The following is a 21,005-nucleotide window of genomic DNA, read 5'->3' on the forward strand; positions in this document are numbered from 1 at the left end:
CCCTGCTTCAAATGCCAGAAGCACTGTCATGTGGAGGGGAGGCGAGGAGAGGACTCCCATGTGTTCCACAAAAGCGCCAAACAAACAGCTTGATCATCCCCACTCGCACCCTTTCCCCACACAGATGGAGGAAGAGGAAAAAAATAGCACTATTTGGAGTCAGCCACCAAACTGAGCTACAACAGCTCTAGGCGGCACTTGGGGTGTCTCTATGTGCAAAGACAAATTCAATACTTCATTCATTTAAAAATTATTTTCCAACAATATGGTGTTTGCCCCCACATCCTAAGTAAATTTAGAAACTCTCAGAGTGCACCAAGATACCATAATTTTATTTTTTCACATGCAATCACCAACTTTCGTGTTCATTTTATGCAGTTGCATAGCTGGTAAGTTATGAACAGGAGTACACGTTAAAAAAGGAAGACACAATAACCGTCAGTCCCAAGCTAAGGACCTACTGGCTTTGTCCCCTAGGGGTAGGGTAGGTTTTGTTGGATAGGAAACGTTTGTCTCACTGCAGTGAAACAATCTAGTGACTTGTGAGGTGCTTGGATGACGATGGGACATGTAGTGTGAAAAATATGAGAGTGTGGGAGTGTATCAGAGGATTGCACATGTCTCAAGTCGGTGCGAGCAAAGAACGCATTTAAAAGTGATTCCAAACTGGGTGAAAAAGGTTTAAATACTAAAAAAACACTGCTAGTTGGGAAAATGCTGCTGACAGAACTGATTCCAGTACTTCCATTTTTAAAACGTAACACCTAATACACACACAGAATCACCGCATGGGATTGTTAGTGACTAATAAAATTTAGGCACTGTGGCAGTGTAATGGTGGTGCTCCTAAAGGAGTTATTTGCCATGGCGCCGTGCGTAATTCCAACTCGAGAGTCTCAATTAGATTAGGCAGACCTCAGAGCTTGCCTAACAGCAAATATCGCATAATTGACACCTCACAAGCTTAATTTTACCCCTGTAGTTTACTGTTTTCATTTCAAACTGTATCCTACCACGCTAAGCTAAAAGAGGTTCCATACATGCAGATAAACAGCTGCTTACAATTGACTTTACTCCTTGCACTTTTAAAGAGAGCTGCGTCCATGCTCTCCATAAATTTGCACCTGAGGCAGAGCGGTCAAACTGGAATTATTCAAAACACATTTGGTGGATGAGATACACAGCCCTAAACAGCGGTCGGTTGGTTAAATACGCAGGCTATGAGGCTGAGAGAGAGCGGTTGAACTGGAGGGAGGGGGAGTCTGAACCGCGCTCGGTTGATTAACGGAAGCTGACAGCAGCTTCCACTCGAGATGAATGGTCTGTGGAGAGGGAACGTGGGAATGACGGGGTGACAGCTGCGCCCCGCTCTGAAGATGATAGGAGGCGCTTTCTCTGGCCGACCCCGAGGGACCTCGTGTATGACCCTTAAATCTCACAAGAGAGCTTATTTTTAGCCCATTAGCACTGCTCAGCCCTTAACCCCGCACGCTCCACCCTGCCCACAGCTAGCTGAACCGGCAGAGCTGACAGCTATGGCTCTTCCATAGGCTCTCTTTCTCTCACACACACACACACACATATACACACAGATGCACACACACAGACACACATGCAAAGAGGGACACTTTCCTAATGGTTTCCTATTTACCCCCTGTGGCGAAAACTGGATTACAGTAAACCCCCTCCCCCTTTCCTCTTCAGCACAATTTTACTTCTTAATTCATTGTCTCTTTCCGTGTTATGGATAATATGGTTTCCTCTACTTTTTGGTAAAGTGGGAGACCGCTGTGCTGAAAACAAGTGCAGCATCTGCCTCAGGAACAATACGGCTCTCATTACGGCCGCACACTACCGAAACATTGCTAACCAAACACCGTCAGATAACATGCTCATTGTAGATTTTAGTTCTCATCCTACTATAAGCACTTAACCATATGTATTCATCCTTGTCATCTGTCAATATCTGTTTTTTTATTTGCAGTTTTTTGTGGAGTGGTGCTTAATGGTGCTTTAGTTGTTGGAATGCTATGCTTAGTACAGCATGATTATTCAACTGGCTGGTTAGACAGAGTTGGAGATGGATTCATGAGAAAGAAAAAGGACATTTTCATGACCAGAATAGCTAACGGGTTAGAAAAGTAAAAAGAAAACCACACGAGTCATCAACTCCTCCAACAAAAGTTCAAATTTATGTCCAATATAGATCGGACAGAAGACATAAGACAAACGACCCTATGAAAGTTACTTTGATTTTGCCTGTCAGTGCCCAGGTACTTCAACTGGCCACACCTTGACCCCCTACATCCCATATACTGTGGGAGGAACAGGAATCCCCTCATGGTCAGGGTTTACCATTCTATAAACTCAAGCCAGACTGAGCTTCACAGACGGATGCCATTGTCAATATTGGGATGACAACTGAGCCCTTGAAATGCCGATCACTCAACAGGCCTGACCACAGCTCAGAGAAACTGGCTTTGGGCTGGGATTTTAGGAGTCCTAATGCTGGCTAGCCAATGAGAGGGAGGAGCGAGGCAGAACTGATCAGGATTGTTCACGTCAGCTACGAGGAGCACTTCCTCAAACAGCAGGTACCAGTTACTCTGAGATCTGGGGTTCCTCCTTTCACATCTTCAGACAGAATCAAGTCAAACCCAGTGTTCATGTCAACTTGCCTGTTCTGAAAGCAGAACGAGTTTTCCATACAACACAGCATAAAAATATCTCTATGGCATTTGGTACACAGTGTGATGCATTTGGGAAGTAAGGCTAGTCTTCATTGGCCAGCGCGGATCAATTACCCATAAATATGCAGGTATGCGCCAGGCTGCCTCCCACATTCCCAAGCATTTCTGTGAGAACCAGCCATGTGGGCGTTGGTTGCCGTGACCTTTGACTCCTTCCATAAAGAGACCTTGTGCACGCACGACAATAGAGGAGTCCCACGCAGCTGTCCCTGCTAACCGTGAGTGACAGCTTCCCCAAAAATGCTGGGGAATTTTTGTCAGGCCTCTTGATGAACCCCAAGCTTCCACAAGAGGGCGCAGATGCAGCTTCTGGAGGTTCACCCCCCCGAGGGAAGATATTTGTCTTAACAGTTTACACTGTTGGAGAAGCCCACTCCTGAGAGGCTTCCTCTCTCTGTATCGAGCTGTTCACTCTGTCATCAATGCCGACCCCAGGTATCTTCCCGTACAACACTGCCGCCTGCATGTGGGAGGATCCGGCCTTGCGGGGGTGTAGCAGACCACGGCTTCAGGTTTGAGCCCCTGCAGCACTTCCGGGAGTGGGAGACAGTCATGCGACCTGTGGCTCTTCAGGCCCCGCTGGATTCCCTGGGGCTTCTGGGAAAATGCCTCATTTGTGCCACCAACCACACCACCCCCCCCTTCTGACCTCATCAGAAGGTGTTAACAGCATGTAGCTTAGCGGGTCGAGCCCCAGGTGGACTGAGTCTAATCCTGTACTTTCTGCACCAGCCAACCACGTCTTATACTCTGGGGTTAAAAAAAAATGATCTTGACAAGACAAAGGCAAATATTTAGGTTTCAGGTTCATATTTACAAGGAGTGAAATGGGTGAAATGCTTCATTTGGGCTGGAACTAAACAACACCTGACCTGAAAATTAATCAAATGTGACAAATATATGATTTTGAAATGCAGCTTTGCCAGCCGATTCTATGGGCTTATTATATGGGCTGCGTGGGCTTATTTCTGATTAATGGATAGATGCTCTATTTCATCTGCACTGTCCTCCAAACCCTGCAGTATGTATTTACATAAGATTGCTGTTAACACATTGATGATAGGAGCTACGGCTTCGGTCCTAATTCATTTTTAACTAAACTTTCGCTGATGTTCCTCTCCTAACTCAAATGGTACTGTAATCCAACCACCCGTTACACCCTCAAATTAACCTCTGAATAACCTAACTTTAACGTTCTTTGAAAAGAAATGTTCTCAAGTTAAATCTGAATGCACTGCAGTACTATGCTGGATGTGCTGTGCAGGCACTGGCAGCATAACATCACTGGCTGGCAGTGTGGCAGTAACACCAATTAAAATGACCTGTTTTTGGTATGCAAGGCCAAAAAAAGTGGAACAGTCATAACATGCATTAAATGCAACAGGTGGCACTCTACTTGTCATCGCTGGGTCTGTCTATGTAAATGGCCTAACATTTTCAGCAGAGAGACTTTCTGCATTTCACAAACTGTCTGCTCTCAATAGAAGCCATTATTTCAAGCATAAAACACCATAACACATTTCCAAAGAGGGAAAATACCCCGCTGACCCCAGCAATGCAGCCTCTTTAATGAACCCTAATTATGGACTTCACTACAGACTAGGAAGCACTGTGTGAATTTCACCACCATATATCCAGTGATGAAGTCACATAGAAAGAGAGAGTGAGAGAGGGAAAGAGAGTAGGCTGCTGGAGACAAACTGATCCCTTTGAAGTCTTCATGAATAACCTGTCTGATGGTGCCTGTAAATGCATCTTTTTAACTGTGTGCAATCATTTATCAGACTGAAACCATGGCACACTCTTAAAAATGGCCTGCAGGTGAAGCACTTTGACGTCTCAAACAACTCATGTACGCACACGTGTGCGCTGATAAAAACAAAACCACCGCATCAGCAGCAGAATCTTCTCCCACAGCTGCCAACGGTTTAACGAACACTGTTTCAACAGCTGTCTCCCACCGATCAGAGGGACCGGCCCTCAGGGTTGGAGGTGCAGAAGAGTGGAAAATGGATCACTCTCCTAACGGAGAGAGATGCCAGTCCAAGCCCAGGAAGGCATATACCTCACAATATCTCTATCACAACTGGAAAGAGCAAACAGAAGAACGACTGCACCCTACACCCTTCAGGGAAAACTGGAGGGGTCAAAGGCCTCGCTCCTCTGTCTCTCGCTCTCCAGCCAGCAGCCTCTTTCAACTCTACCCCAGCTAGCAAACAGCTCACACTGCCCGGTTCTACAAACAGGCTTTGTCCCACTCCTGCACTCCTGCGTTCGGCCCTGGCCATCGGGCAGCAGCACGATCCTGCAGTTAGGAGTGTTGCTCGCCCAGCTCCCCTCTTCTCCCTCCCCCCCGCTCCCGGCCTCCTTAATCTCCCGTGGCAGACCCGCTCTTTCCGCTCCCCTCAGAGCAGCTCCCGGCGCGGCCGGGCGGAATACCACAGTGACACATCTTACTTATGTCACAGCCCTAACCCCCATGACGACACCAACGCTAGCTCCGCGTGCGTCCCTGGCCTTTCAAAGACAGTGCGCTTCTGCCCACAGGCGTGGGTACAAGCGGAGAGGGGCACCAAACACCTCTGCTATTACAACGTGTTAGCAGAGGCAGAGAGAGAGGAGGGAAGGAGGAGACGGACTGAAAAAGAAAAAAATTGGAGACAGACAGAGAGCGAGAGGGAGCGAGAGACATGGGAGAGAAAGAAGAAAGGGAGAGAGGGAGGAAGAGAAGTTTTTCCTGCATGCAGATAACACCCTCATTGCGATCTGTCCCAAAGGGCTGTTTGTTTGTGCCATTTCCTACGATTCTGCAATCAACAGGAGGCTCCTGGTCTGCTTTCGAACGAGGTGTGCATGTGGTGCACGCACGCACGCACGCACGCACGCACGCACGCACGCACGCACGCACGCACGCACGCACGCACGCACGCACGCACACACACACACAGTCTATGCAACAGCTGCTCACTCCTCCACGCCCCCTGTCAACCCCAGACCTCTGTCCCCCCACTCGAAACACACACACGCTTACCCTGAGTCGGCCCTGCACGCATCTCTCTCTCTCTCGCTCTCTCCCTCTCTCTCCCCCCACTTCCTGCCAAGCCCGAAAAACAGATCAGCAGCGAGGACCCCCCCCCCCCCCACACACACCCCCACCAGAGGAAAGAAAAGACAGACTCTGAACTGTGTCTCCTCTCCCAATCGCGGCTTTAACCCCCCTCCCCAGTCGGATGAACTCCCGCTCTGGCTTCACACTTCTCTGTCCATTCATCTGCCGCTAATTCTCTCCCAGTTATAAACACACTACTCCATTATGCTCCCTATAACTGCTCCCTCTGTCCACTCGCACGCTTCCCCCTCCAAGCCGCACCGCGGTCATGTGAGAGCCGCTGCTCCGGGGTGCAATGAGAGAGAGAGGGAGAGAGAGGGAGAGAGGGAGAGAGAGTCTGAGAGACAGAAGGGAAGAGAGAAGTCGAGAGGGAGGAAGAGAGAGAGAAAGAGAAACAGAGAGAGAGAGAGAGAGAGAGAGAGAGAGAGAGAGAGAGAGAGAGACTCACTGGGAGAACTCCCCCGAGCTGGGGAGCACACGCTGCTTACCTCGCTCGGTGGTGAGTAAAGGAGGAGCCCTCAGCAGTCCATTACCTGGCGGGTCCTGCGAGCAGGTGGCGGAGGCCGAGCACGCAGGCGGGGGCAGAGTGGGTGCAGGCAGACGGGCACCTGTGCACCGGCACAGACAACTCCAAACTCCACCAGATTCTTACAAGCCTTCAGCAGCCGGAGTACCAAACTCTGCCCCCCTGCTGACGTCAACAACCCCCCACCCCACCTCCCCCCTAGTCACATGGTCAGATGAAAAGCAAAAGTGAGCCACCGTTGCCTCGGTAACAGGAACAGTGTGCTGAAATGATTTCAATAGGTCATCTGTCACACTCTGTGCGCACTTTGCACAAAAAAAATCCCATGACCATACTTTCTGTCAAGACTAAACAATAACTTAGAAAAACATACAGATAAAATATCCCTCAGGGCCTTGTTGGCTTTTAGTACAGCGTTTTTTTGCTTAAACCTGCACAATGATTAGACCCCACGCACAAAACCTGAGCAGTGTCTGGTCCGAGAGTAAAATCACTCGGAGAACTTCTCGTTCAGGCTGCTTTGATGGCAGCTCAACATTAATGTCCTTGATACGTTTAGGGGAGGGGGGTTTGTGAAAGAGTCAAAGGATGAGCTTTGCAGTGTTTGAAATTCTAACTGGATCCAGATGTCTCTTCTCATGCTGGGAGCCCCGATTCGCCTGGAGCGTAGGGAAATTAAAAGCCACCGAATTACCGTGACTTTTCTTGTTGATCGCCTTTCAAAAAAAATAAAATAAATAAAACAGTCCGTTCCCTGCTGCGGAGTCAGGATCTCTGGTGCGACATTGCAACCAGTTATATATTTTATTTACTTCCCACCACAAGAAACAGCCAATCTGCTGACAGGCTCATGCAGATTTAATCGGCAAATTCGTGCTGATCTGAGAACTGCGCTTGTGAGCTGACATTCACTGTCTCTGGGACCCGAAGGAGAGCCGCCGTAGAACTCTCTGTACCTGAACCTGACGGCAAAGTTAAAGAGCACCATCAAAAGATCAAACACCATTACTTAACAGCCAAGGTCCTGTGTTGTTCTCACACACAGGAGAATCCCCCTGCCACCAAAGGAGAAAAACATCTAAGTGAAATCTGCTCACTTTTAAATTCACACTAAAACACTCAACAAACGTTTGCCTGCAGTACAAGCATGCAAGCTTCTTCCGGACTGCTGAAACCATTCTGCATTTTCTCTGTATGTTAGGTAAAAGTACAGTGTGAGAGTAAAGGAAGAATAAATGCAAAAGTTTGTTCAAAGCTCTGGCAGTGCCATTGATATTTCATAATGGGAATGAACTGCAATGCCTGAAAGAAGTTCCATGTAACAAACATTAAAACTCAAAGCCTCTTTGAGCTGCAGGTGCTTCGGTGAAGAATCACGTTCATAGCACGCTGCTAATGTTCCTCTTGACAACATAATAGCTGCAGTTTCCCTTGAAGTGCTTTGTCTGCACAATATGTAACTTTAGTGCTTTTCAATGGAGAGTTCTCAAGAAGTTGCTCATACTTTATTGCAGTGTGAGTCATTGATGGAAGGAGAGGTGCACAGCTGCAGCTTGGGGAGAGGGGGGGGGTGAAGGGCTCCTTTGGGCAGATGGTGGCTCCCTGCATTCCGGTACAAAGAAAAGAATGAAAAGGCCCCTTAAACCAGTAAAGGACACAGGTCTGGGTTTGGCCAAGGCCAGGCTGCTCCCTCCTCTCGCCCAAACCCTATGGCTGGTTGAAATGGTGACATGCTGGGCTTTTGGGAAGCCTTGTTGGAATAGCATCTGGTGGCCTGGTGAATATGGGACAGAGGCCCATGCCGGCAGGGGACAGTGTCAGAATGGCAAGGTCACATCAAGTGATCACTCAATGGCCGGGGGTAAGCTGACCTGACGGGGGGGTGGGGGGGTGAAAGGCCTTGAAAGGACAAATGAAAGGTTTCATCTCTGTTCCATCTGACAGAACTGGAAAAGGAACACTCAGGGGTATTGGAAAAAGTAAAAAAAAAAATAATAAAAAGGGGAGAGAGTGAGAAATATTTAGAGAGATGGGGATGAGGGGATGAGGAGAATCAAGACTGTGTCACAGGGGAAGAGGCCGAGGGAACCCCTGAATGTGAGCCCTACAGGTGGGCAGGAACCCTATGGCACAAAACCCAGTCCTTCCATCCCAAAAATATCCTCTCCTGTATGACCCACCTCTTCTCTGGGACTTTTCAGCATAAAAAATGTATCGGAAACTTGCTTTGGGAAAAACTCCAAGGAGCTGGAATGTGTTTCTTCTGCTGTAGAGAGCTGCATGCTCATTTATATGCAGCGATGTGTTACAAGTGACAAGGCAACAGAGGAAAAAAAATCCTTTTCAAAGGCTCCCAACGCACTTTATAAAGCTCTCAGGCTGTGAGAATACATTAAACAATCGACACTAAAAGCACAGGCAAAGTATTTCTTTCCCTCCGATGTTACAGCTCAGATTCTTCATCCAGGAGAGCTACGAGTTTCTCTCTAATAGTCTGGAAGGTTCCATGGGGATGTGGAGCTCTTGGCAGCCGAGCTTTGCTGCACCTGTTCGAAATGACTGCTTCAGACCGGCTGTGGTGTGCGTTATATAAATACATGGCTCTGCACGTTAACACAGGCCCCCGACATTAAGTAATGTCAGCTTCAGGGTGGCTAATCACCCGCGAGGGGGTGGCCCAGGGCAGCTAATGGGTCTGCCCAATTACCCATTACCTAACTGCAGTGCCCTCAGGAGGGCGTGCCGGGCTATTTCTGTTGGCCCGCTGGGCAGCTGTCGGTGCTCCCCCTAGCTCTCTGTAAGTGAGGGGACTCCCACTCCCCCCATCATCTCAGCCCTTTTAAAAGGAAAAACATCTTTGTCGGATTTGGCATGGGCCTGGCTCCCTGACCGGGTGGTCATCCTTGCCACCAAACTACACACAGTAGCTGTACCTGTAAGAGATAACCCACCTGAGGCATCTGCTTAAAGTTGAAAGGAGAAGGCAACACTTTCCATAGTCATTTAGCAGCTAATATGTGCAGTAAGACTCCAGATATCACGTGACTGTCACTGAACAGGTGTGTTTCAGTTACACTATACACATAAATCTAATAGCTATCTAGGAATCTAATGTTAGGTATGACAGCAACCAGCATGAATGTTTCCTTTTACACGGGCAGGAAGAAGGGATGAAGATTTGTCCATTTCTTGAAGCACAGTTCCAATACAGCTCCAGACAAGTTAATTTAGGCTGCAGATGTGTCTGTCACCTGCCAGAGAGCTGTGCCTCTCAGTGTGTGGAGTGCCCTGGCTCAGCGTGTTAGTGGCAGTAATGGGAGACAGGGAATGGATTACAGTATCACACAAGCACTATGCTAGTCAGCTGGTATGAGCAATGCTCCCCAGAGTGGCAGGATGTTGTATCATTCAGTGACATGGATATCCCATCTCCCCTTACAAACCTGTGGCTTCGTGATTTGTTATTTTGAGGCTCAAGCAGCCCTTGTATTAAGCAATCTCTCTCCATGATAAACAGTAATCTGGCATCAGGCCAGAGAGTTTTCTCTGAATCGTTTCCTCAAAATCTAATTGAGGAATCTCAACATTCAATTATATTGAATCAATATTCAATTACTCATTAATTCAGCCATATTCTACTGTTATGTTCAGCAGGCCAGATGAAAATAAAGCCTTGTCTTGTCTTAGTCAGCCATTTGTGTCAATGATAGAGAGGGGCAGAAAGAATGAGAGAGAGGAAAAGAAACAAGATAGATAGAGTGAGAAGGAGGGGGGTGCAGTGGCAAAGAGAGAGGGAGAGGAAAAAAGGGGAAAGAGAAACAAAGAGAGAGAAAAAGAGTGAGAGAGAAAGGAAAGAGTCCTCACTTCCTTTCAAATCGTAATGTATTCAACGTCTTTCGATATTGTCATAACACACTGACATCAAGTCTTTTTGCACTTTGTCTCTCACCCATCTTCTAACTCCAGCACACAGCATCACTCTCATCTTGCCTGACAGTGTCTGGTGGGAGGAACCATAAAATGAACAGTACAGGTATTTACATTGCATTATTGGTATTTAGCAGATGCTCCAGAGGGACTTACATCAGTTACAATGTTATTGATTTATACAGCTGGATATTTATTGAGGCAATTTGGGGGTTAGGTACCTTTCCCAAGGGTACAACAGCAGGGCCTCAGGGGGGAATTGAACTAGCAACCTTTTGGCCATGAGTCCTGCTCCGTAACCACTATGCTACACTGCCGCCCCATTTATGAACAAATTCATAAATAAATTGAAATGGACACTTCTCTCACAAGAGAAGTCCATTTTGCATTGCAATGCCATTTGCAAGCTGACATCATCCAACAAGCCATGGAAAACTATTTAAAAAATGTGGCTCTGATTCAATTCACCCCCTGGAGGTAGTGTGAGATACTTGTTCTTCTTCTGGGACGATTCTCGTTTGGGGTGGAGGGAAGGAATCTCGTTTGGGTGCAATCATCCCAGTGCTGTGATGCAGAAGGTTCCAGAATCCCCTCTCTTCAGCTGCTTCAACAGAACAACGGAGAATCCGACAGTGGCCTGCATCCAACTGTCGTACTTACTGTTAAAACGCAACAATTGACTAATTAAACAATCTAGCTTCATTCACTCAAGAGGAATTGGCCTAAGCAAACAAGATTTAATAATGGAGAGGCAAACCGAACGGACAGCTGAGTTCAGTGTGGCTTGATGCAGTGGATTAACAAACTGTGATCCCGTTACACAATGTTCCCCGCATGCCTCGATGTCACTCAGAATACCACCATGACGCAACTCCCCTTTTGATCCATTTTTACTCGCAACTTTTCAAAACAAACTTCCTGACGAAGCCCCTGGCCAAAAAAATTAGCTCGTTCTTTTGAGTCGGCCAAAAGAACAAGCATAAAGGGCTTTTGGTATCCGTCTGGTTCCAGCCATAGGCTGTTCCAGTCCTGTCTTCCATTCTCAGTTCTTTCTGCGTCAGACTGTCACAGCTTTGCTGATGGACTGTGCTGGATAGCAACAATCCAAGCAGTGCACTTAAACCTTACTGCTTTCAGGATCAGAGCAATCATTTGTGCGTTCATTCATTTTCATCAAAAACAGGTACTGTTACTGTTACTGTTTAGCCAAGCTCGCCTTCATCTCTGAACATGCAATACGAGTCAGACCTGGGGTTTGGATCATCATCAAATCTATGAATAATGACTCCTGAATGGCTCAGGCAGTAAAAGCACTTCTTTAAAATAGGGCCCTATGCAGAGGGCTAGGTTTCCAGGTCCAGGTTCCAAATGGCCATGTCATTTGCCAACAATGACCAGGAGCCCACATCAATGAAACTCCCGGGATTTGGTCTGCCGGGGGTAGGGGTGTATAGGTCAGCTCACTCCACACTCAACACCCTGGGACTCTGTGTGGGCGGTGAGTTACTCAGATGATTAGCCAGCATCAGGATAACGCACCGATCATCCAACAACATTTGCCTCATGGTGCACTATGGGACTTGTAGTGCGAAAGGTAGGTGTACATGGGTATAACAGCACCCTGCACTCCTACATGGGATCGGCAGTTGTTGCCATGGTGACAAGTTGAAATGCATAACTGGCGACTACTAAGGCTGAGTCAAAAGTGGACTAAATGCAGAAATATGTATAATAAAATTTGAACAGACAGATCAAAAAAGTGCATTTCATTCAAAGCTCCTTTGTGAGCCGGGCACACCCACAAGAACAATATGAGGCATGGAGTACATGTGTCTGTCAGATTCCTTCCCAAAATAAACCCTCGCTGCTGGGCGCGGGGGCCGCCCTCGGCTGTGATCGCCCTGAAATATGGCGGGGTCCCCCAAAGCGATGTGCGTTCATCCGGAAGAATGCCGGGGACATCCCTGCAGACACAGCTGAAGTCTCTGTCTACGTAGAGCTTGCCGTGGGGATGTTTACCATGTAATCCGATTGCAGTGAGCCACATGTGGGCCTGATGACCTTCAGTAAGGCTCGGGTTCCGGCGAGGCGTGGTGGCAACACGTCGCTGAGCGTATCAGCTCCTCATGAGCAATTACTTAGGGGTGATGCCGCTATTTCTGACAGCACTGTTTACGCCCCATGTGTGTGCCTACTGCTGGGACCCTGGAGGGTAACGGGACCCTTCAGCCAATTGCATAATCACTGACTCCCAAAGCATTTGTTCACTGTGTGTCACACGTCTGCCAACCCTATACTCTTTCTCTATTTATCACGGGAACAATGGAAGCCTGCTTTGATGTGAGTAGTGGCAGGCTGCCATTGCCGCACAGGCATTTGGAAATCAAAGCGGGGTGGGGTGGTGCCCTTTCCGAGGTATCCTGGAGACACCCCAAGGCTGGCCGCTGTGTTCCAGGTCCCTGGGGCCACTGGGGAGACATAGGACCCCACACCCCCATGCCTCTCCATCTCCCGGCTCGGGGTTTGACCATGTGAAGAAGCTGAGCCAGCGGACACCATGCACAGGTCTGAGTAATGATCACAAGCTTCTTATTTCATCCCAGACACAACGCAGATGTGATGAGGAGTCAAGGAGATCTATGCTTAGAGCAGAAGATCTCTGCCTCTTTCATCCCTCTACTTAATGGATCTCATTTTGAAGCCACTTTTAAAACTCAGTCTTGCTTTCCTGTCACTGATAAAGCTGATATTAAAAGCAGGGTCTATGGCCAGGCTGAGGTCCCCTTCAGCGGGCCTGTGTGTGCTCAGTGGTTGGGTCTGAGAGCCCGGCCATGGATGGAAGAACTGGAGGATCTGCAGAGAGCGAGCAGCTCAGTGATATCATTCCCTGAGGAGAGCCATCTGTGTGGTGCCCTCCTGAGCCCTGCAGTTAACATGGAGGGCCTCTTCAGTGAAGGAGCTGCAGATGTCCCTCAAACAGAGGGAGAGATGAGAGATAAGAGATGAGAGATGACCGGCCCGTGTTTGTGAACGTCTCGGGGCCTGGGAACCTTGTGAAACCTCGCTGGGCCTCCGAGAAGGAATCTCATCCCCCACCCTCTGCCCCCAACGCTCGGAGTCATGGGAAAGAGAGTGGGCAGGGACTGCGAGGCTCTGTTCAGTTAAATCAGTCACAAGGGAGCCCGTAGAGCAGAACACCACTAAAATGACCTGGGGTCAGATCAGTTAAATCAGTCACAAGGCAGCCCATAGCATAAAACACCATCAAACGGACTTGGGGTCATATCAGGTAAATAAGACACGTGGCAGACCATAGCTTAGAATGCCACCACAATGATGCTGGGTCAGACAGTTTAAATAAATTCTGAGGCAAACCACATTACAAAACCCCACTAGACAGACCTGGTATCAGTTCCATTCAGCAATGGCAATTACACTGATGTTTGATTCAGTTAAAAGCCAGAGACGAACTGTGATCTAACTATGGCTCACCTGAACTGGACTGTATTCTAAACTATGAGGCAGCACAGCTGAGGGTGTGCTTCAGCTCAACGTCACAGACTGCACAAGGACTACTAGGCCACAACATCAGGCAAAACACAAGTAATCTTTAAATCAGGGCCAAACCTTCATTGAGACTTTGGCTTTAATAACCATAAAGACAGAGCTGACAGATAACCTATGAGTCAGAGAATGTGTTCTCAAAACTGACATTAACACCAACAAAGGAAAAGTCTACAGACTTCAGCACAGAATTAATAATAATAATAATAATAATAATAATAATAATAATAATAATAATACTTCTATGCCCCATGCCACTAAACTGATCGGAAATGAGTAAATGAGTAACACATACAACTAACAAAAGAAAAACAAAAACAGCAAACACTCCATGTGACATGATTAACACAAAACCTGGTTGATTACATGCGTGAAATATGAATTGGTCAGGCCCAGCTCCCAATGCTTGATGGAAGAACAGCAGCACCAGCAGTAGCACAAGAGCCTGGTTACATAACTTTTTCCACTTTAAGTGGATACATGTTTGGTGTAAACATTTACAAATGTTATGGAAAAACCTTCTTTCTGCCTGACTCTTGACGTGATAGAGACATACCCGCGCGCTCTATAAAAGTCTGCATGGATTTATTTCACACAGTTCATGTGAGTCCACTGGGCCTGACATTGCCAGCGAGGGCCACTGTGCTTTGCTGTGTATGTTGTGCACAGTCCACTTTTTACGATGTATCTACGCCTGTCAATACCTTCATATATTTTGCTAACACTAAGAGCTAAATTTCCACTCCCCTGGAATGTATTCTATTCTATTTTCACCCCTTTCCAAAGGGAAACTGTTTGACCTGCACTAGGGATATAATGATACACTCACCTCACGGTTCGATTCGATTCACAATACAATGTTTACGATTCGATTGTTCTACGATATTTTTAAGAAAATCAATTGAAATGATACTGGAATGAAAACAATGGATTTATTTTTGATGCATTAACAACGCTGAACTATTGTTTGTCTTTTTGTACCATTAAACCAAAAGTGATGACAGCTTGACCCTAGGAAGAATTCTTTGAAAGCCAGACAAAAACAAATAGTCTTCAAACATAAAATAATATTAAATTGAATGGGTCTGTCTGTATTACATTAATATGACATTAAGAAAACTGCACCTCAACACACAATGCTCACATTTAGATGCAAGTTAATGAAGATACTGACAGATTTTTTTGCAGAAATATCAGCATATCCACATTTTCAAGCAGAAGCTGGGATCTTTGTGCATTTACAATATCCCCTTTTCATCAGACAGCACAGTGGTAGCTGTTTTTATAGGTTTCAGAAGCTTCACTATATCCTTGGCATCACTGATGTCAGAGCTATCCAAAGTATCAAGCTGACGAGCATTTTTGCGCACGTCTGTGCTTACCAGGGCAGCAGTTACAGCTGCTTGCTGCTCAAGATAACGTTCCAGCCTTTCCATACAGCTGTTCCAGTGTGTGACAACGTCCATAATTGTTTTGCTTTGCAGTGAGCATAGCTGTTGCTGTGGCACTTCAGTGAAAGAAGGCTATGTTTGTTCCTGTGTGCGTCTCAAAAAGCGGATGAGTCTGGAACACAAAACTTTTCAGTACCCACTCGCTATTGATAACATGCGCCGTTACTGTAATGTAGCTCTGAACAGCCCTGGACATGCACCCATCTGTCGTCATCGCCACTCTCCACACTCTTCAGAATTTCCGTCATTGTGGTTTTTGCTTCGTTGTATAAGGCTGGTTATTATAGACTGACTAAAGCGCGGGCATGACGGGATGTTGTATTTGGGCTCCAGTGTCTTAAATAGTAGGTGAAACCCATCGTTGTTGACTATCGAGAATGGGCTCATGTCTTTAGCGACAAACACTCCTATGGATCTGGTGATATCTTGTGCTCTTGCACATGTATGAAGCAACAGGGATGAAAAACTTTGTCCAAGGCCTTTAAGCACTTTCTCAAATCCCCTGACCGGAGTTTGTCATTGTGGTGGCGTTGCAGATGCTGCATCATATTCGTGGTATTAGCAATAGTGTAGCTGATTTTTCTACAGTGTTTGCATACTGTCTTTGTTTTGTCAGTTAATTTGTTGCCATTCTCCTGTTGAATGTTCGGAAAGACAAAATTTTGCCACATTTCTGATTTAAAGGAGGACGGCGCATCCTCGATTTCAATCTCAGCTCCAGCCACACTCATTACGTTTCATGCTGACGCTGTTAGTCTGCTTCTGAAGCCTCTTCTTTCTGTCTATGACTGAAACATGTAAAACGTGAGGCCTCGATTGGAATGCCGGAAGCGTGATGTATGACTTTGTGCACTGGTAACACAAATAATGATACAGGTGAATACTTTCATTTTACATATTTACTACCGCTGATGAATTGTAATGTAGTGTTTGTTATATTTGGTGTTTGTATGTATTTGTATGTCTAAACATTTGAAATAAAATGTATGTTTAGTGATGATAATATTACAAAAATATGATTAGAGATGAAGACCAAAACCGTCCAACTTGATATGAAGCGTAATGTCACACTGCTATGTATCGTGCTACGATGAATCGTTACTCCCCTAACCTGCACTAAATATGACCTGGCGATTTGCATATCAAACAGGCTTCCCCCTGTTAAAGCTATGCAAATCTGTGTAGAGTAATCCTGTAAAATACAGCTGTGGTAACCTGGCCGTCACACTGGCATGGTCCCAATGGCAAAGCCATGTGTGAATGCCTTGCTTGAATGTGGGTCAGCTCTGTGTTTTCCGCAGGTGCCGGGGTGGAGGTGGTAATCGGGGGGATGACACTCACTGCAGGGCCAGACTCCTCTCCTCTTCGCAGCTCAGAGGGGTACCCAACAGCCTGCCGTGCCGTGCAGCCGATCTGCAGAGAGAATCAGCAGCCTTATTAGTTCAAATACTGGCTAATTAATTAATGATCACCTGCAGTGCCACTCTAATGGATCTTCCTGGTTCGCCTGCCGAGCCCTCTCAAACCCACGGGGCCGTTTTGGTTGTGAGAAGCAGGCGGTGCACTCACCCAACACTGTCCTTCACCAAAAGGCAGGGTTCCTGCCACAAGATGCGGCACAGACAATTAACGGCCAGCGAGCGGAACAATCACATTAGACTGTAGGTGTCTGGCTGTTTTCTAGGAAATATTTCTGCAGCCCAATTATAATGAACTGCCAACACTGAATTGAGGTCTGAAATTGATAATGCCAAAAGTAGAGATGTCAGTACAGTGGAGGGATAATATATCTGACATCAAATCTGCATTCTCCCACTGGGTACCCTATTCTACTGCAAATGCAGCCTTGATGAAGGTCCTTCCGGTTTTGCTGTCCTTTTCATACATGTGCAAATAAAGGATTGAATTGTGAGCCCAGCGATGCGTGGGCTGTATTAGACTCCCTGGCCTCCTTCCATTCCATATAATCAGCCGTTTAAGCTGTGGGTCTCTTAAACCAGTGATTGAATTGTAGCAGCCAGCAGGCTCGAGTAGCTGCCATGCCATATAGATTTCCTTCAACAATTTACTCGAGATTGAATCGCGCCCACCCTCCGAGAGATTGGTTTCGCTCCCCCAAGCAACAGTCCGAGCTCTCCACCATTTGTTATGCTTATGAGCAGAGAATTGCATAAAATGAATATAAAGGGTAGGTGTGTGATTCCTCACAGGGCACCTGGAGCAGTTCTGGAACTGATGGTAATTTAACGCTGAGCACATTTCATGTGCATGTGTCAAGCTGGAGTTTGAAATCGGTTTCGTGTTTATTGGAACAAGCAGTACAAAATGACCCCTGGGGAAAAGTGTTGTCCTGGCCATAGCACTCACACCCTCAGATGTTCTGAGGCTCATTTAGAAATGACCTGCTTGTCCACCAAAGTTCTTTCCCTGGGTTTTATCACAGAGAAAGAACCACTCTAGGTTCCCCCTACCATCTGGAGGCACTAAGCCAGTGGGACAGTCTTTTGGCTTCATGGACCCATGCCTGCAGATGGATAGTGTTGCTGGGAAAGCTCCTCTGTCTCACTCACCACCCCACACTCCTTCCCACGGAAACTTCCCATACTCCTCCAGGAAACACTCAGCCTTCGACAGGTCCAAATAAACCCCGCTGACCCCCTACGGATGCGGAACCCCTGACTCCCCATGAGGACAGAGTGCAAGGCAAACTGTGAGAGGGAAGTGAGAGGGTGAGAGGCAAAGCGTTGTCAGGTCAGAGAGAGAGAGGAAGTTGTTTGACTGCCCTGGGGTCTCCACCATGACGGCCACTCCAGCATGGGTCCTGGCTCTCATCACCCAAAGCCTCCTCTCCTGTTGCAGCCCACGCACTGCGAGGAGACAAATAGCAGCTGCCAGCTTTCAGGTTTAATGCTGTTAATGCTGTTACACAATGTATTATACCAGTGAATGATGTATGCAAATCATCTCTAAGAGGAGTCATGTAATACACTCAATACTGCATATGCCATTTATCCCTAAATTAAATGTATATATCTGTAAATCCCTGGGTGTTACTTGATGATCCACCAGTGCTCTACACTGTGTTACAATATTGGAGGATAGTAGGTGTTTTCTGAGGAATAGATGGGTGGAGCATTGTCTTTATAACACGCCACTTGCTGGCAAGATGGCATCACCCTGACGAATGTCCTCCCACAGTGACAGCTCAGTGAAACGCAATTAAAAATTGTGACTGATTTGCATGCCTCAGAGTATGAGAGCATTCTTTCCAAGGCTATCAGGGTCAGACAAGACAAAGAGCATAATGCACCGCCGAAACTGCATAATAGCCAAGCTCAGACTGAAATGAGACAAGACTTTTTTGCCGCACTTAAAATGTCATCCTAATGACAATGAGGTGGCTTTGCTTCTTCTGTGCAATGTATCCCAGCTTCCCTTGCGTGTAAGATCTGCAATGCCAAACTACTTCTCCGTCAGAAAGGCAGCCTGTTGACACCCACCTAGGAGGGAGGAAGAAGTCTTTTCAAAACCATTCTACTGCTGAACAGTGGGACAGGAGAGAGTACTATACAACCCTGTCCTCAGCCCACTGTCTCTCACATTAGCTGTGAATCAATTTCACTGCATTACAGAACAATCCGCCCCCTGGAGGTGATCAAACGGCTCTGGCGAGAATGAGGAGGAGAGCGTTTTTTGCTTTCAGTGAGATGAGACCCTTTGGTAAGACCTGGTGAGTCGATGGAATGGGAGAGATACGATCTGATATCCTGCCCACATGAAAAAGGGGGATAAGTCTGTTTCAAAAGAGAGCATGCGTGAGGTGTTGGCGTCTGTGCACTCAGTCCAGACCCACAGACAGACGCTGGAATATCGACTGTGAGATGGCCGTCTTGAGGCTGCATTGATACGCCAGGCTGTTAGGAGCGATGTGCATCGCAGACGTCTTGACCTGACCCCTTCTCCTTCTCACAACACTGCTTCCTGCTTTACTAAACAGGTCGCTATGTGTGGTGCAGGAGACAGCATGTAGAATCATTGCTCTCTGTTGACCTCCCCCCCCCTTGACCACTGATCTCTAATCACTGCTCACCATTGTTTTCACTAGGGGTCAGTGACCCAGGATCAGCTGGCAGGAAGGGAGGGGAGTTCAGACCCAGCCCATGAGACCTGGATCTACCAAAAAGTGGACATGTCACCAAAACAGCCTTGTTTGGATCTTGTTCTGCTGTAATCGAGGGAAGGGTCCTGTTGCATTTGAGAGCTCCAAGATCTGGTGTTGGTTTGGAGCCAAGGTTGATGCAACACAGTGCGGGATCCTGGCAGTGTTGCCCTAGCGGCCGGCCTCCCCCCTCCTATCCAGGCCTGCTGTTCCCAGCGAACCACGCTCCCCCGAGCACCATGAGCAGGTGTGTGCACCTCTGGCTCTCTCTTAGCAGGGGCTTGCTAATCTCTCACATGCTCTCTGCTGTACCATCCTGCTCATTTGTACTGCATCCAAGAAGCATGCATGGGAGGAAGAGACACAGAAGAATTATTTAAGCCACTGGCTATGACATCACCTTTTCAGCCCCAGCTCCAGTTGCATGCTAAATAATAAAAAATCGTGAGCAAAACAAGACTGCTAAAAACTAACAAATCTACCTCTACATGGCAGCAGATTTATTGAGATGTGTTTCCAGTTATTGCAAACGTTTGGAGCAGATACTGTATATCAAAATTCAAAGATTGTGAATATCAAATGAAATCCAGAGATGGAACAAGAACCATGTGCACAATGTGGAACTGGTGGAGCATTTGAACTCCATCTGCGTACAAAGTCAGTCTCATTAAGGATGTAAACATAAAAACAATCAGAGCTTGTCTGACTTCCAGTGGTGGTTATCGAACACACATCACCTCCACACCAACAGCTTATTTCATCCCTGCTTTTGACAACCAAGCACACACACACACACACAGAGATACACACGTATACATACAAGGGCACACACTCACATACACATACATACACAGAGACAAACACACATATGAAGAAATGCCTGAACAAACACACACATATATACATGGGCATACACACACATGATCTGAGAGCGCCTCGACATCGCCCTCATGGGACAGGCATGTGGCATTGGCTCAAGCAGACAGCCTCCCTGCCAAATGCAGGCCCTTGAGCTGAAATATAACACAATTAATAAAGCCCATTCAGGAAGCAGCCTCTTTATTACAGCCCTGCAAAGCAGTGCAAATCCACTAAACATCTGCTCTCCCCAACGGTTAAAAAACGTGCTTCCACATTCCTCCTCTGGCCTCCTGTAATATCCATCCGTCGTGCACTCCAGACCGGAGCTGCGGAGCCCCAGTCACATCGCCCACCGCCATAAAGGCTATGGCCCTGTGCCTTCCACACACAGGTCACTCTGCACGGAAATCACACCACCTTCACCTGGCTGCTGCAAAGGTTGGCACACACATTTCTGCTATTGATGTGGGCCTCACAACAGCAGTGGGAATGAATGTTTTTTGAGACATGGCTATTTGAAGTACTTCTCTTGGCACATTAGTCGAACATACTGCATTTACTTCATTTAGCTTCAAAATAAAAGCCTCTGTGAAATAGTCCAGCAATACAGTCCTTGGCTACCCCGGGTACGGTGGCCTGTTGTGGACACCTAAAAAAA

The 21,005-nt window shown here is 47.0% G+C and overlaps 1 protein-coding gene across 4 annotated transcripts in view; it reads right to left on the minus strand.

Moving 5' to 3' along the window:
* LOC118784644 (neurocalcin-delta A) overlaps window positions 1-21,005 on the minus strand; it is a 68,592-nt gene that overhangs the window by 21,046 nt on the left and 26,541 nt on the right. For 3 of the 4 annotated variants that reach the window (XM_036538995.1, XM_036538993.1, XM_036538996.1), the window contains one exon: window positions 16,669-16,740. The gene's annotated coding sequence lies outside the window, so the exon portion shown is untranslated. Of the gene's footprint in view, window positions 1-6,347; window positions 6,503-16,668; window positions 16,741-21,005 lie in introns of those variants that run through there. The other variant, XM_036538994.1, reaches the window with a different exon arrangement.

This window comes from Megalops cyprinoides, chromosome 10 (genome assembly GCF_013368585.1).
Source record: "Megalops cyprinoides isolate fMegCyp1 chromosome 10, fMegCyp1.pri, whole genome shotgun sequence".
Taxonomy (NCBI): Eukaryota; Metazoa; Chordata; class Actinopteri; order Elopiformes; family Megalopidae; genus Megalops; species Megalops cyprinoides.